The following is a 15,628-nucleotide window of genomic DNA, read 5'->3' as shown; positions in this document are numbered from 1 at the left end:
TACATCATTGAACCAGGCATTTCCCTACTCATGTTCTAACACTGAGTAAGATATTTGAACTTATAAAATTTACAAGTCTAAAATAGTTACCAGCATGTACTCCCCCTCTCCACAGCTTGCCTCACCCTGTGAGGGCTTAGGTTATAAAAATGAATGAAATCATCATTCCTGTTTACTGGATAATCCCAAAGCTAAAATAAAAAAGGAACTGGGGAGACAGCAAAGAACATTTAAGGAGAAATGAAGATATATGGGTACAAAGAGACCTCACCAGATATCTCGCAGGGTAAATTACTGGCAAGCACATCACAGTGTGATCATCTGTGGTTTTCCTTCATTCATTTTTTAGAAAGAAAATGAGTGAATAGGGAGCTAAAATTTGCTCTTCGAAGTCCATTTAAGATATAGGTCAATTAGCTAAAGCAAATATACAAATATGCATGTTTTCAGAGATGCCAAATTTGCTAGTCATTTGCTAGTCATCAATGTTTCCCACACTCTGTTCTGGAAACTACATTTCCCAGGCTCTTTTGCACCCTGGCTTCCTGATAATGTTCAGCCAAAAAGATACTTTGATGGAAGACTGGGGGATGGAAGATGGCAGAAGCCAGAACATCTATCCTCTACTCCCTTTTCTTCAGGTTTCATCATCTCTGCTGTGATTTCAGCTTTCACTGGGAAGACCTCACCATGAATTCTAGCTTCCAAGAGGTGCACATAGGTTCTGGTCCTGGGGATTACTTTTCCTTCTGTTAACCTTAGGAACGGTATCTGCTTCTTGCTATTAATCTCTGGTTTGCCTCACTATCCTCTGTAGGGCTTCTTAACTCTTCCTCATCTCTGTCATCAAGTTCCTTTATTAAATCTCTTCTGTTTGAAACACCTAGAGTGGTTCCAGCTTTCCTGACTGAATTCTCCCAGATACCTATAAGCAGATTTTAAAAAAATGTTTCTGATATGAAACATGCAGGAATAGGGTTGTTTTATTGACCTAACATTTTATAGACAGACTGCCATTTGCTTATATGAGGGATGTTATGTCAGTTACACTAATTTTTATATTCGTCTGAGTTGAATGAGCTGTTTTTGGTACAGTTCAGTTCAGTTCAGTTGGTCAGTCTGTGTCTGACTCTTTATGACCCCATGAATTGCAGCACGCCAGGTCTCCCTGTCCATCACAACTCCTGGAGTTTACTCAACTCATGTCCATTGAGTCAGTGATGCCATCCAGCCATCTCACCCTCTGTTGTCCCCTTTTCCTCCTGCCCTCAATCTTTCCTAGCATCAGGGTCTTTTCCAAGAGTCAACTCTTTGCATGAAGTAGCCAAAGTATTGGAGTTTCAGCTTCAACATCAGTCTTTCCAATGAATACCCAGGACTGATCTCCTTTAAGATGGACAGGTTGGATCTCCTTGCAGTCCAAGGGACTCTCAAGAGTCTTCTCCAACACCACAGTTCAAAAGCATCAATTTTTCAGCGCTCAGCTTTCTTCACAGTCCAACTCTCACATCCGTACATGACCACTGGAAAAACCATAGCCTTGACTAGACAGACCTTTGTTGGCAAAGTAATGTTTCTGCTTTTTCATATGCTTTCTAGGTTGGTCATAACTTTCCTTCCAAGGGGTAAGCATCTTTTAACTTCATGGCTGCAATCACCATCTGCAGTGACTTTGGAGCCCCCCAAAAAAGAAGTCTGACACTGTTTCCACTGTCTCCCCATCTATTTCCCATGAAGAGATGGCACACATGGATGTAATTCTAGCTGCTCATTTAAAGGACGTGAGAGTTGAGTTGTCTAAGAAAGTGAATTATATGCACGTTAAGCTGCTTCAGTCATGTCTGACTCTTTGTGATGCTATGGATTGTATCCCTCCAGGTTCCTCTGTACATGGGGTTCTCCAGGCAAGAATATTACAGTAGGTTGCCATTTCCTCCTCTAGGGGATCTTCCTGACCCAGTGATCAAACCCATGTCTCTTACATCTCCTGCATTGGCAGGCATGCTCTTTACCACTAGCACCACTTGTAAAGCCCGAATTACATACTCAGTTGCAATCAAATTCTCTTTAATTTACCTTTCTGTGGGCTCTTCACTGTACATTCTCAGTTTTGTCTAGTGTGCAGTACTTCAAACTCATACCTCATGTGTGATGCATAAAAGCTCATCACCCATTAGAAAAAGCTACTCTCACCTCCATGACTTAACAGATAATTAATCTTTAACATTGGTGATTTTTTTTCCCTCAAATAATATTTGTATTGACCTCAGGGCCACCAAGACTTGGTAGCAGTACCTCCTCATAGACCGCTTTTTTTTTTTTTTTCTTGCAAAGTATCATTTTGGGGACCTGGATATAGAACGTGTGTGCTGGATTCCATCAGGAAATGCCAGTACATCCCCAGGGATCTGAACCTCAGTAGACAGGTTACTAATCTGCAGGCAGAGCTGACTGTTTGCACGGAGGCTTTATTGCAGCTGCAGACTTAGCACATATGAAAAGGTTTTCTGTGCTCACTTTCTGGATGAGGCAGATTGCATCACTGGGAATTCCTGTCCTCTAACACATAGTAACCAACATGCCTTAATAAGCATTTGCCTTTTTTATTTTCAGGTCAATAACGTCATGCTTTCTGTTCATTAGGGAACTGGTTTTTAAAATTTCTTTTTCAAACCAAAAGGAAAGACATAAAATAATATTTCCAATGTTGTGACTCTGGTATGTCCTTGTGCAGAAGCAGTCAGCCAATGTAACTCAATGCAAACCATGGGCAGTGTTCAGGCAGGGTTTCCAAGGCATGGTGTCTGGCAAGAAGGGTTGTTGTCAGGGGAAAAATTTTGTGTATCCTTCCATGAGGTAGATACTCTTGGAGGGGGTGGGAAATTGGCCTCATGCTGTCAGGCACAGCATCCTCTTAGCAAAGAAGTCAAGGGTTCAAAGTTAATGCACTTTGGTTGGAAAAACTGACAGCAGAACCTGAGGAAAGCAAATGCAGCAAACAGGATGCAGACCATCTCAGAAAGCCAGAGGATGTGAGTTCCAGCCAGCAGGTCAACGACAGAGCCATAACAGCCCCAATCAGACAGTGCAGAGATAGTAGGAGGGGAAATAGAGGCAGCAGACTGGCACATGGGCTACTTTCAGAGTCACCCTGCTTCCTTGCAAGACTTAGGTGCTGTAGGGTTATAAAATGTCCCTGTTAGGATCAGGAGCCACAGGCTTGGTCTGAAATGCCTTAAAGGACTGAAGAATATCTTCTGGCATACCCAGTCCCCTATATTGAGCCCTCATTTGAAAAGCCTTTATCTGCACAATGATAAGCAATAACTTAGACACATTTTCTTACCAGATCAATGGATTGTGAAATCCTAAGATTCTCTCATGTTTAGCACACATTATGTTGCTGTCAATGGGAAACATTAAAAGAAAACTAAGACCTTGGCATCCGGTCCCATCACTTCACGGCAAATAGAAGAGGGAAAAGTGGAAGCAATACATATTTTATTTTCTTGGGTCCCAAAGTCACTTCAGTGACTGCAACAATGAAATTAAAAGATGCTTGCTCCTTGGAAGGAAAGATATGACAAACATAGACAGCTTATTAAAAAGCAGAGACATCACTTTGCCAACAATGGTCCATCTAGTCAAAGCTATGGTTTTTCCAGTAGTCGTGGATGGATGTGAGAGTTGGACCATAAAGAAGGTTTAGTGCCAAAGAACTGATGCTTTTGAATTGTGGTACTGGAAGTCTATTGAAAGTCCCTTGAAAGTCCCTTGAACTGCAAGAACATCAAACTAGTCAATCCTAAAGGAAATCAACCCTGAATATTCTTTGGAAGGATTATTACTGAAGTTGAAGCTCCAAAAGGAAAAAGGAGAAGGGGGCAGCAGAGGATGAGATGGTTAGATAGCATCACCGACTCAATGGACATGAATCTGAGCAAACTCCAGGAAACAGGGAAAGACAGAGGAACCTGGTGTGTTGCAGTCCATGGGGTCACAAAGAGTTGGATGTGACTTAGTGACTGAAAAACAGCAACAGCCTTCTTAGTGACTTCTAGAACATTCTATGATTTCTTTACTTTCATCTTGTAGAAGGAAATTGGAGCAGCCAGCCCTCTTCTTATACCATATAAAACTCTGCCTAGTGACTTCATTCATGAACTCATTGAGTCTAGTAGCTGCTAACTGGTGGCTAATAGGTGATACCTAGCTTAAAAAGTATCAGATTTGGCCTATGAAGTATAGTTTAACTTTTGGCAATTTGTTGCCAATATCTAAAATTTAGAAAAGTTTCCATAAAAACTCACAATTCCAGCTTTTTAAAACAGAGAGATTTGAAAATACCAGGTCTTCATTTCCACATAGTCTCAGTGTGCTGGACCAACATAGTGGGGTGTCTCTCCAAAGATATGTACTCCCCAGTTTTTCACAGAACCCACTACTTCCCTATGGTCCTTGGCTTCTATTGCCATTTATCAACACGTTCACAATATTCACAAAATCATATGTTTTGTATGAACATTTCTATCAACTTTAAGAAACAGAAACAGACCGAGAGCCTTTGTGCAAGTTGAGGAATGTTTCCTTGTGCCTGTTTTGCTACATTCATAGCTCCTATAGGCATTTGAGTTTGAGAGCCTGAATTATACTTACTTATACTAGAAGGTGCAAATGACAATTTGACAGTGGTTGATCTGTGGTATGAATATGATGTCTTGTGGAGCATGTCATCACTTCCATCTTGTTCTGCAGACAGCATGTGAATCTAGACACCAAATTATATGAGGTGACTGGGCTCAAGAATTTATCTCCTCAGATCATTAGGATTTATTTGAACCATCAAGCCCCTGCTTTTATTTTTGTAAAAAAAAAAAAAATGATTTCTGGAAACAGCTTTTAAAGGGTAAGTGATACTACCTGCAGTGAATTGCATGCATAACTGCAGGATTTTGTATAAAGAATGAGTTGAGAAAAGAGTCATTGACTCCTTAGTATCAGACAGGTTTAGTGAGGCCAGGTGAGAGGGAAGCTGTTCTTGTCAGTCAAGGCTTCTCAGCACACAGGGGCACGTGCTGCCTCAGTATCTGGGATTCTTAAGTGACTCTCCCAGAGCTATACAATGTCTTTTTTTAAAAAACAGATGGAAACACTGTACTGGGAAAATCTGAGAACTTTAATACATTTCAAGTCCTGCAGATATTTTGTAATAGACTACAGAGGTAGTTCAAAGGGGAGGGGAACACTATTAGAATGGAACAATTGAAGCCCCTAAAATGTGAAACATACACATGCACAGACATCAGCATTGGCATTTACCAGACACATTTTTGAAGAGAAAGAAATAAAGGCACACACTGGAAAAGACCAAACTCTAAATGAGATTATATAAATCAATAAGGTAAAATGGGACCTTTCTCTCTGGTGCGGGGTGGGATTTGAAGCAACACTAAAATCACATTATAATAATAGGCATTCTGCCAATCCCAGATCTAGATATTTTTTTTTCCCAGTTCACCACATCAAATTTAAAGCACAATGTAAGCCCAAGAACCAAACACACTTGCCCCACTCTTGACTATTTTGTTTTCATACAATTTCTTAGTCTGGACCTTATACAGGAAAAAGAATTAGATTCTATAGATTGAATTTAAGATTGAAAATTCAAATGCTTGTTGGCTATTATGTTTGTTCCCACAGCCACCTACCCCACCCCACCTCCAATCCATGTTCCTCTTTGTTCAAGCCTGCTTTATATGCTATGAAGTGATATCTGTGGATATAATCATCCATCCTTGTGTCCTTGGACTTCTGGTGTCTGAGAGGTACTGACAGGTGGTTGAAGGTGGGGAAATTACAGCATTTGTTCTTGGACTCCCTTCTGGACTTCATTTCTGAGAGTGGATATGGTCCTATGTTATGCAATAGCTTCTGTGCAGTTTTCCTTTCACCTTCAGAGTTAGGATGGTAAAAATTCCTTCCCATTGGTGGACTCTGGGTAACTTGTGCATGTGTGTATGTACTTGTAACTTCAGCTGTGCCCAACTCTTTGTGACCCTATGGACTGTAGCCTGCCAGGCTCCTTGGTCCATGGGATTGTCCTGGCAACAATACTGGAGAATGTTACCATGCCCTCCACCAAGGGATCTTCCCAACCGAGGGATCCAGCCCGTGTCTCTTATGTCTCCTGCATTGGCAGGTGGGTTTTTTGCTGCTAGCACCACCTGGGAAGCCCCTGGGTATCTTAAAAGCCCTTAATTGTTCCCTTGACTATCCAACTATCTTTACTCTTCTGCACATGGTCTAGGTATTAAATTCTCTATAAGAAAAGTGACCAAGTCCTAAGTCACTTTTAAGGAACGAAGTCAATATGTGACTCCAAAAATTGCCTGCCCAATGAGAAAAGCTATCAAAAACCTTTATGGAAGAGTAAGAAAGTGCTAAGACAAACCCTTTCCTTATTCAGTTTTCTAAGAGCCCTTCTGAAAGTAGACATGCTGGAACTTTAATCACATACTTAAGGGTAGAGATGGATGGCAATTGCATCATTTGTACTTAATGTACTTTTATTTAGTAAGCTGAGCAAACGGAAAGATGGAGATTGCATATAAAGCTGTAACTAGCCTTGCCTCAAAGACTATTTTGCTGTTAAGGGATCTAGTATATTTCAGAAAAGATATTCTCCCAAATTTTAGTTCAAAAAAATTATTTTTTGGAAAATGTTATTAAATTTATCTCAAAATTTACCACCTAATTCAGGATACTGCTTGATTTCAGAGAAGCTGACAAAGAAGGCTTGGTGAATCCAGATCAAACTAAAGGTCCACTTAGCTATTTTATTTTATCCTCTTAAAAGACTGAGAGATTGAGACCTCTCCAAAGAAGAATAGTGTGGGGAGCACAGAATGGACTTTTCCAGCACCTACAACATGCCAGACACTTACCTATTCTTGTTAAGTCCTCTCTATTCTTCTCTTTCTAGCCTCTATCTGTATATGTGGAAACTGAGGTTCAGAATCATAAACTAACTTCTTAAGATTGCAAAGAACCAAATTGGTCTGTGTGAGTTTCAAATACAGTTCTAACTCCAAGAACCATTTAAAAAAAATCGTATTATTCAACTTCCTGTCCTATTTGATGACTTGAGTCTTGAGTGGTTTTATCAATATCAGCCATCTGAGATAAAGCTCTTGGGCATGATAAGGATTGGGCAAAAAGTGCAAAGTTCAGTCCAATCAAGGCATAGCCCATATTCATCTGAACTTAGCCCGGTGGATTTGTACGAGTACACATGGACTGCTGAGTTGGACACTGTCCTTAAGGGACTCTGCCACCAATTGGAAAGACAGACTAACACAGGAGAAACATTTAGAGCCTAACACTACCCAGTGGTTAATCAAGTATACATGGGGTGACTCCATGTACAAATTCAGTAAGAGTTTTACGGAGGAAAAGTCCATGTTAGTGGGTGGAAGAGGTGATGTGGATATATCATTATAGCAAAGGGGAGACTTGGCACAGGGGAGACTGGATTGTCAGGTCAGCTCTTGCTAAGGTTAAGGGATGGTTGGAAATTAACTGAAGCATAGAAATGAAAATTAATGGATATAGAATATGCAAAATAAAATTACAGTGAAATATCACTAAATGCCCTCCAGAAGAACTAAAAGGAACACTGAACACATCAAGTACTCACAAAAATATGGAGCAACTGGAACTCTTATATAGTGCTAGCAAGAATTATCAGTTGGCAGTTTCCAGTAAAATTAATCACATGTACATTGCACATATAGCAACTCCTTTCCTAGGAGTAAGCCCAGGAAGACAAGTGTAGAAAGTGAAAGTCACCCAGTCATGTCTGACTCTTTGCGACTCTGTGGACTCTATCCAGCCAGGCTCCTCTGTCCATGGAATTCTCCAGGCAAGAACACTGGAGTGGGTTGCTGTTTCCTTCTCCAGGTGATCTTCGCAACCCAGGGATCAAACCCAAGTTTCCTGCACTGCAGGCAGATTCTTTATCACCTGAACCACCAGGGAAGCACAAAGCAAGGAGATACATTTACCAAAAGACATGCATTAGAACATCCATAACAGCAATATTAACAATAGCCAAATGGAAACTTTCCTAAAATCCATCAGTTCAGTTCAGTCGCTCAGGCATGTCTGACTCTTTGTGAGCCCATGAACCACAGCAGGTCTGGCCTCCCTGTCCATCACCAACTGCCGGAGTCTATCCAAACCCATGTCCATTGAGTTGGTGACTCCATCCAACCATCTCACCGTCTGTCGTCCCCTTCTCCTCCTGCCCTCAATGTTTCCCAGCTTCAGGGACTTTTCAAATGAGTCAGCTCTTTGCATCAGGTGGCCAAAATATTGGCGTTTCGGCTTCAACATCAGTCCTTCCAATGAACACTCAGGACTGATCTCCTTTAGGATGGACTGGTTGGATCTCCTTGCAGTCCAAGGGACTCTCAAGGGTCTTCTCCAACACCACAGTTCAAAACCGTCAATTCTTCTGTGCTCAGCTTTCTTTATAGTCCAACTCTTACATTCATACATGACTACTGGAAAAACCATAGCCTTGAGTAGACAGACCTTTGTTAACAAAGGAATGTCTCTGCTTTTTGATATGCTGTCTAGGTTGGTCATAAATTTTCCTCCAAAGAGCAAGCATCTTTTAATTTCATGGCTGCAATCACCATCCGCAGTGATTTTGGAGCACAAAAAAATAAAGTCAGAAACTGTTTCCATTGTTTTCCCATCTATTTGCCATGAAGTGATGGGACCAGGTGCCATGATCTTAGTTTTCTGAATGTTGAGCTTTAAGCCAACTTTTTCACTCTCCTCTTTCACTTCATCAAGAGGCCTTTAGTTCTTCTTCACTTTCTGCCATAAGAGTGGTATCATCTGCACATCTGAGGTTATTGATATTTCTCCTGGCAATCTTGATTCCAGCTTGTGCTTCTTCCAGCCCAACGTTTCTCAAGAGGTACTCTGCATAAAAGTTAAATAAGCAGGGTGACAACATACAGCCTTGACATACTCCTTTTCCTATTTGGAACCAGTCTGTTGTTCCATGTCCAGTTCTAACTGTTGCTTCCTGACCTGCATACAGGTTTCTTAAGAGGCAGGTCAGGTGCTCTGGTATGCCCATCTCTTTCAGAATTTTCCACAGTTTACTGTGATCCACACAGTCAAAGGCTTTGGCATAGTCAACAAAGCAGAAATAGATGTTTTTCTGGAACTCTCTTGCTTTTTTGATGATCCAGCAGATGTTGGCAATTTGATTTCTAGTTCTTCTGCCTTTTCTAAAGCCATCTTGAACATCTGGAAGTTCATAGTTCACATATTGCTGAAGGCTGGCTTGGAGAATTTTAAGCATTACTTTGCTAGTGTGTGAGGTGAATGCAATTGTGTGGTAGTTTGAGCATTCTTTGGCATTGCCTTGCTTTGGGGTTTGAATGAAAACTGACCTTTTCCAGTCCTGTGGCCACTGCTGAGTTTTCCAAATTTGCTGGCATATTGAGTGCAACACTTTCACAGCATCATCTTTCAGGATTTGAAATAGCTCAACTGGAATTCCATCACATCCACTAGCTTTGTTCGTAGTGATGCTTCCTAAGGCCCACTTGACTTCACATTCCAGGATGTCTGGGCTCTAGGTGAATGTGAGTGATCACACCATCCTGCTTATCTGGGTTGTGAAGATCTTTTTTGTACAGTTCTGTGTATTCTTGCCACCTCTTCTTAATATCTTCTGCTTCTGTTAGGTCCTAACATTTCTGTCCTTTATTGAGCCCATTTTTGAGTGGAATGTTCCCTTGGTATCTCTGATTTTCTTGAAGAGATCTCTAGTCTTTCCTAGTCTATTGTTTTCCTGTATTTCTTTGCATTGATCACTGAGGAAGGCTTTCTTATCTCTCCTGGCTATTCTTTGGAACTCTGCATTCAAATGGCTATATCTTTCCTTTTCTCCTTTGCTTTTTGCTTCTCTTCTTTTCATAGCTATTTGTAAGGCCTCCTCAGACAGCCATTTTGCTTTTGTGCATTTCTTTTTCTTGGAGATGGTCTTGATTCCTGTCTCCTGTACAGAGTCACAGACCTCCATCCATAGTTCATCAGGCACTCTGTCTATCAGACCTAGTCCCTTAAACCTATTTCTCACTTCCACTGTATAGTCATAAGGGATTTGATTTAGGTCATACTGAATGGTCTAGTGGTTTTCCCCACTTTTGTCAATTTAAGTCTGAATTTGGCAATAAGGAGTTCATGATCAGAGCCACAGTCAGCTCTCGGTCTTGTTTTTGCTGACTTCATAGAGCTTCTCCATCTTTGGCTGCAAATAATGTAATCAATCTAATTTCAGTGTTGACCATCTGGTGATGTCCATGTGTAGAGTCTTCTCTTGTGTTATTGGAAGAGGGTATTTGCTATGACCAGTGCGTTCTCTTGGCAGAACTCTATTATCCTTTGCCCTGCTTCATTCTGTACTGCAATGCCAAATATACCTGTTACTCCAGGTGTTTCTTGACTTCCTACTTTTGCATTCCAGTCCCCTATAGTGAAAAGGACATTTTTGGGGGGGATGTTAGTTCTAGAAAGTCTTGTAGGTCTTCCTAGAACCATTCAACTTCAGCTTCTTCAGCATTACTGTTCGGGGCATAGACTTGGATTATTGTGATATCGAATAGTTTGCCTTGGAAATGAACAGAGATCATTCTGTCATTTTTGAGATTGCATCCAAGTACTGCATTTTGGACTCTTTTGTTGACTATTATGGCTACTCCATTTCTTCTAAGGGATTTCTGCCCACGTAGTAGACATAATGGTCATCTGAGTTAAATTCACCCATTCCAGTCCATCTTAGTTCGCTGATTCCTAGAATGTCAGTGTTCACTCTTGCCATCTCCTGTTTGACCACTTCCAGTTTGCCTTGATTCATGGACCTAACATTCCAGGTTCCTATGCAATATTGCTCTTCACAGCATTGGACTTTGCTTCTATAACCAATCACATCCACAACTGGGTGTTGTTTTTGTTTTGGCTCCATCCCTTCATTCTTTCTGGAGTTATTTCTCCACTGATCTCCAGTGGCGTATTGGGCAACTACTGACCTGAGGAGTTCATCTTTCAGTGTCCTATCTTTTTGCCTTTTCATACTGTTCATGGATTTCATACTTTTCATACTGCATGTTTACCAAAAGACATGTATTAGAACATTCATAACAGCACTATTCACAATAGCCAAATGGAAACTTCCCTGAAACCCATCAGCAGTAGAATAGATGCAGATGTTTTGGTATACTCACACAATGAATATCAATAGCAAAAAGAGTAGACAGTCTGAAACTACACATAGTAACAAAGGTAAAATTTTCAAACATAATATTGAGTGAACCTAGACATAAAAGAAGAAGTTCTATATTATTCCATTTATAGAAACCTGAAAGAAAAAGATTAAAGTATGGTATTACAATTAGGATAGTGGATATCCTGGTGAGATAGCAAGTAGACAGCAATGTTTGTGAGTGGCTTCTAGGTGTTATTGATGTTTCATTCATAATCTGGCCTCATTACACAGTGTGTTCAGTTTGTGAAAACTCATCAAAATATACCTTTAGTATATATAGTTCTCCAGTATGGATGACATGTCAATAAAACTAAAAAAACTCATATATGTGGAGATGACAATGCAAACTAGAACGTGTTTAGTTGCTCTTGTTAAGTGGGGAGGGAGGCTGACCTTGCAGAAAGCTGCTTTCCATCCTCACAATCCCACAGTCAAGAAGATGTTCATGGTAGATTACTTAAAATCTAGCAATGCCTGCAGATAAGTACATGTGTGCATATATAAGAAGAAAATCCATTTCTTCTTCTTCTTCCCCCTGCCTTCTGCCTCCCACATTTCCAACCTCTAATCAGTCTCCTGCTAAGTATTAGTTAACCTCCTAAATCAATACATCTTGATCTAAACCTAAAGGAAGCAATGTTTTCTTTTGTATCTGGGTTCAAAGTACAGACTACAGTAGTTGGCTTTTAAGTTTATGTTATAGGCTTAATTTTCTTGGTCAAAATGAAATGAGGAATACATTAAGACTGTGAAAGGAAAAAACACATGATTGATGAACTGGCTTATATGACTATAGCTCCTCTAGCAACAAAAATATTTGGTATGCTCCCTTATTATTGAGATCAAGCAATGTGCCTGGATCTAAATGACACAAAAATGGTTTGAATTAGAGTCAAATAATTGCCATCCTGAGTGAACATAAACTTTTTGGAGGAGGGTGGTGTATAGGGATAAAAAGTAACTAATAAACTCTGAAGCAAAAGCTCACATCTGAGACTTAAGCTTCAAAGCTCTTAAAAAGGAGGCTTTCCCCCCTCCCTTAAGAGAGTGAGTGAGATGTAAGCAGCAGGAGGAGTGGTTTTCCCAAGCTGATTTTTCTTACGGGGTGACCCAGCCTGGGTCGGAATGTTACCATGTGATCAGCCCAGACTGTGGTAGCAACACAGTCTCAGCACAGAATTTAGGACTTTCTGCAGCATCATTAAAATAATTGGGAGAGAAAAAAAAAATGTTAAGCTCCACAAGCTTGAATCACAAGCCTCTTGGAAAGGTTAATAAGCTTGCTGCTCTACACCCTCCTCCTCTCTCTTCAATGCCTTGCCACCCCCACCCTTCCCTCTTGTGGTGACAGACTGGTTATCAGTTGAGAAAGGAAGATTCAGAATAAAGCCTTTGTTTTGAAGCTGAATGGCCCCCAGTCTACTACTGGTATTGCAGAGTTCTTGTTGAAGATCTAAAAGGGAGTCTCTGCTTTTGTTCTCAGGACCAGAGGCTAAAAAGCTAGCAGCCTATTGGGATCCGAAGGAAGTCAGCCCCACAGGATAAAGGTGACTCTATTAGAGGAAAGGAGAGGAACTGGATACATGGGGTGAAGGCAACATATAGACTGAGGCTGGACTCTACTAACGAGAGGTGAGAAGTGTAGATCCAGTGTAGATCCAGTGGAACCTTCTTTAACCAGAGAAGCAGAAGCAATTGTAGTGCAGCTCACAGAGAAAATGTGGGGTATGGGGTAAGTTCAGTTGACATGGGTAGCGTGCCAGCGGGAGGCAGGCAGCAACCAGATAACTGGATTTATGTCAGGAAGAAGAATGAGAGTAGAGAGACAAAGAGCTGCATGGAACTGAGCTTTCTTCTTCCTAACTTCTATTCGGCCTTGGAATACCCTGCAGTCCAAGATGGACCTCCTTCAGCAGAGTCATCTGACTCAAGCCACCACTATCTCCCCGCAACAGTCCCAGTCTTGAGACTGGGGTCAAAGTACAGTGAGAAATGAGGGAAGAGCTTCCTCTCCTCACCATCGTGAGTGTAAGTATGGTTTGTACCAATACTGCTTCCTAATGTAGGCTAAGAGGGAAGTGTGTATTCATCAAAGAGATGATGGATTTTCAAAGTTTGTTAAAACTGGTGGATTTGGGTGAGAAGAGTCACTAAAAGAAAGAGAGAGATACTTAGTCCTTAAGAAAGATATTTCAGAAACCATATCCAGGGGAGAAACAGGCCCACAAAGGAAATCCTCACTTCGCTGTGTTCAAGGAAAGCTCTCTTAACGCGTGAGCGTTTAGTGTGAACGATATTTTGGATTTGGAGCTCATCCTTCCTAAAGGCCATGCTCTTGGATAGTTACAGTTGATTCCTTATTGAACTCAGTCTTCTAGGCTGAGTGTGTATCAGTGAAGCCACCCCAGGTCATCCTACCCTGAACATTCAGACCTCTCCAGCTGAAGTCTTTGCTCAGTTGTTAGCCTTTTATGCTTTGCTCCATTCCACAACCTAATCTCAATGACTTCTATGCCATCAGCCTCTTTTTAGGGACAACTGATCTCTTCCAACCTGCAGAATGAATAGTCTTTGTTAACTGATGTCAAAACAAGCCCCAAATGTTCATCCCTAAATATTTGCTTCTTACTCACAGAAATCCTTCCACATTATCAGTCAGTGACCCAGGCTCTTTCCATCTTGTGACTGCCATTTTGGGGATCTTGGACAGGAAATTAGACCATAGAGAAGGGACCAAAATTTTAACTCTTTTGTTTGGAAGTAATACACGTGATTTTTCTGGGGAATCTTAGTCACATGGCCCAGTTCAAGAGATACTCAAGAGAGACTGGGAGTTGTGGCTTCTTTCTAAGAATGCACTTCCCAGCCTAACAGCACCTTTGCTGTAAAAGTATGACTTGGTGGACAATTAGTCATTTCTCCTTGAGAAAGTTATGTTTTGTGTGACTTCCCACAAGCCATGGCTGACTGAACCAAGGGCATGCACCTGCCCTAGTCACAGACTGACCACTGGCACCAGATGTGATCCATTGTAAAAATATATGCCTTAACTGGCACAGTGTCTTTTGGCTGAGTCAAACTGATGACATAGTTGAGGAATTTGAACTCCAAATATGGAAAGCAGTCAGTTAAGTGAAAAAAAAAAAAAAGAGAGACAAGCAAAAAGAAATGAAGTCCAATTCATGGCAGAACACAAGGATTTCTATAAAGTCTTGCTGATGGGCACTTTTCTAGTCCAGCATTCTTCCCTGTTGTTGAAGTTACACAGAAACAAATGGACCTAAGGTCCAAACTCATATCTTGCTGATCCTTAAAGTCTGATTTTTTTTAAAACCTCACTGTAATAATTTTCTACTTGATGTTTTAGATTAAATTTTTGGTATTTTTGTAAATTGGTTCATTGTCTCAGTTCCCGTACCCTTCCTATTTTAGAATTTTATATTCACATCCTTTGACATGTAACTTTGCATTTTATTTTTTGGAAGTGGAATTTATTTCTTTATCCTTTGATAGTAGAGCTGGCCACTTGATGAGCTTTAATCAGTGAAATCTGGGTGGAAATGACTGCATGCCATCTACAGAAAAGGTGGTTTCATTCATTCCCTTCTGGTCCTGTGACCACAATGAGAAAAACACTATCCAGGTAGCAACAACCTCATATAACTGAGCTCCTCAAAAGTCACACATATAATAGATTTGAACCCAACCCAAAGCCCAAGTCAAGCCAAGCTAACCCCCAGCCTAAAGCAGAACAGTCTCAACTGACCTATAGATCCAAGAGTGAGAAATTTAAATGCCATTATAAGCTCAGGAGATTCGGAATATTTTGTTACACAGCTTTATGGTGGCGAGAACTGACTAATACAATCCTGAAAAGCAAATATTTTCTTAGCACAATTGTGTATATCTGCACACTTTTTAGCTTGACTGAAGTGTCTTAGCACACATGCGTGCACATGAATATTTAATACAACATGCTATTATTTATGATCCCAATGTAAGATAATCCTTTGGCCTGTTTTAGCCTACATCCCCTATGGCTAGAAAAATTGAGGCTCTTATCACATATGAAAAAAATGACTATTTAACACTAAAAGATATTTTTTAGTGCAACAACCACATTTATTAAAGCTTAAAAGATTTAAGACTTGTCTAAGATCTTTTCATACAGACCATGCACTCACAGATTATGCATGCAAAAGAAGCGTCACTGTTTCTCTTCTGACTCATTAATTAGACTTGCTTTCTCAGTCCTGGCTGAGACCAAAGATCTCTTTG

The sequence above is a fragment of the Cervus canadensis genome, chromosome 10, assembly GCF_019320065.1.
Source record: "Cervus canadensis isolate Bull #8, Minnesota chromosome 10, ASM1932006v1, whole genome shotgun sequence".
NCBI lineage: Eukaryota > Metazoa > Chordata > Mammalia > Artiodactyla > Cervidae > Cervus > Cervus canadensis.
The sequence above is the reverse complement of the archived record's forward strand: the minus strand, read 5'-3'. Positions refer to the sequence as shown.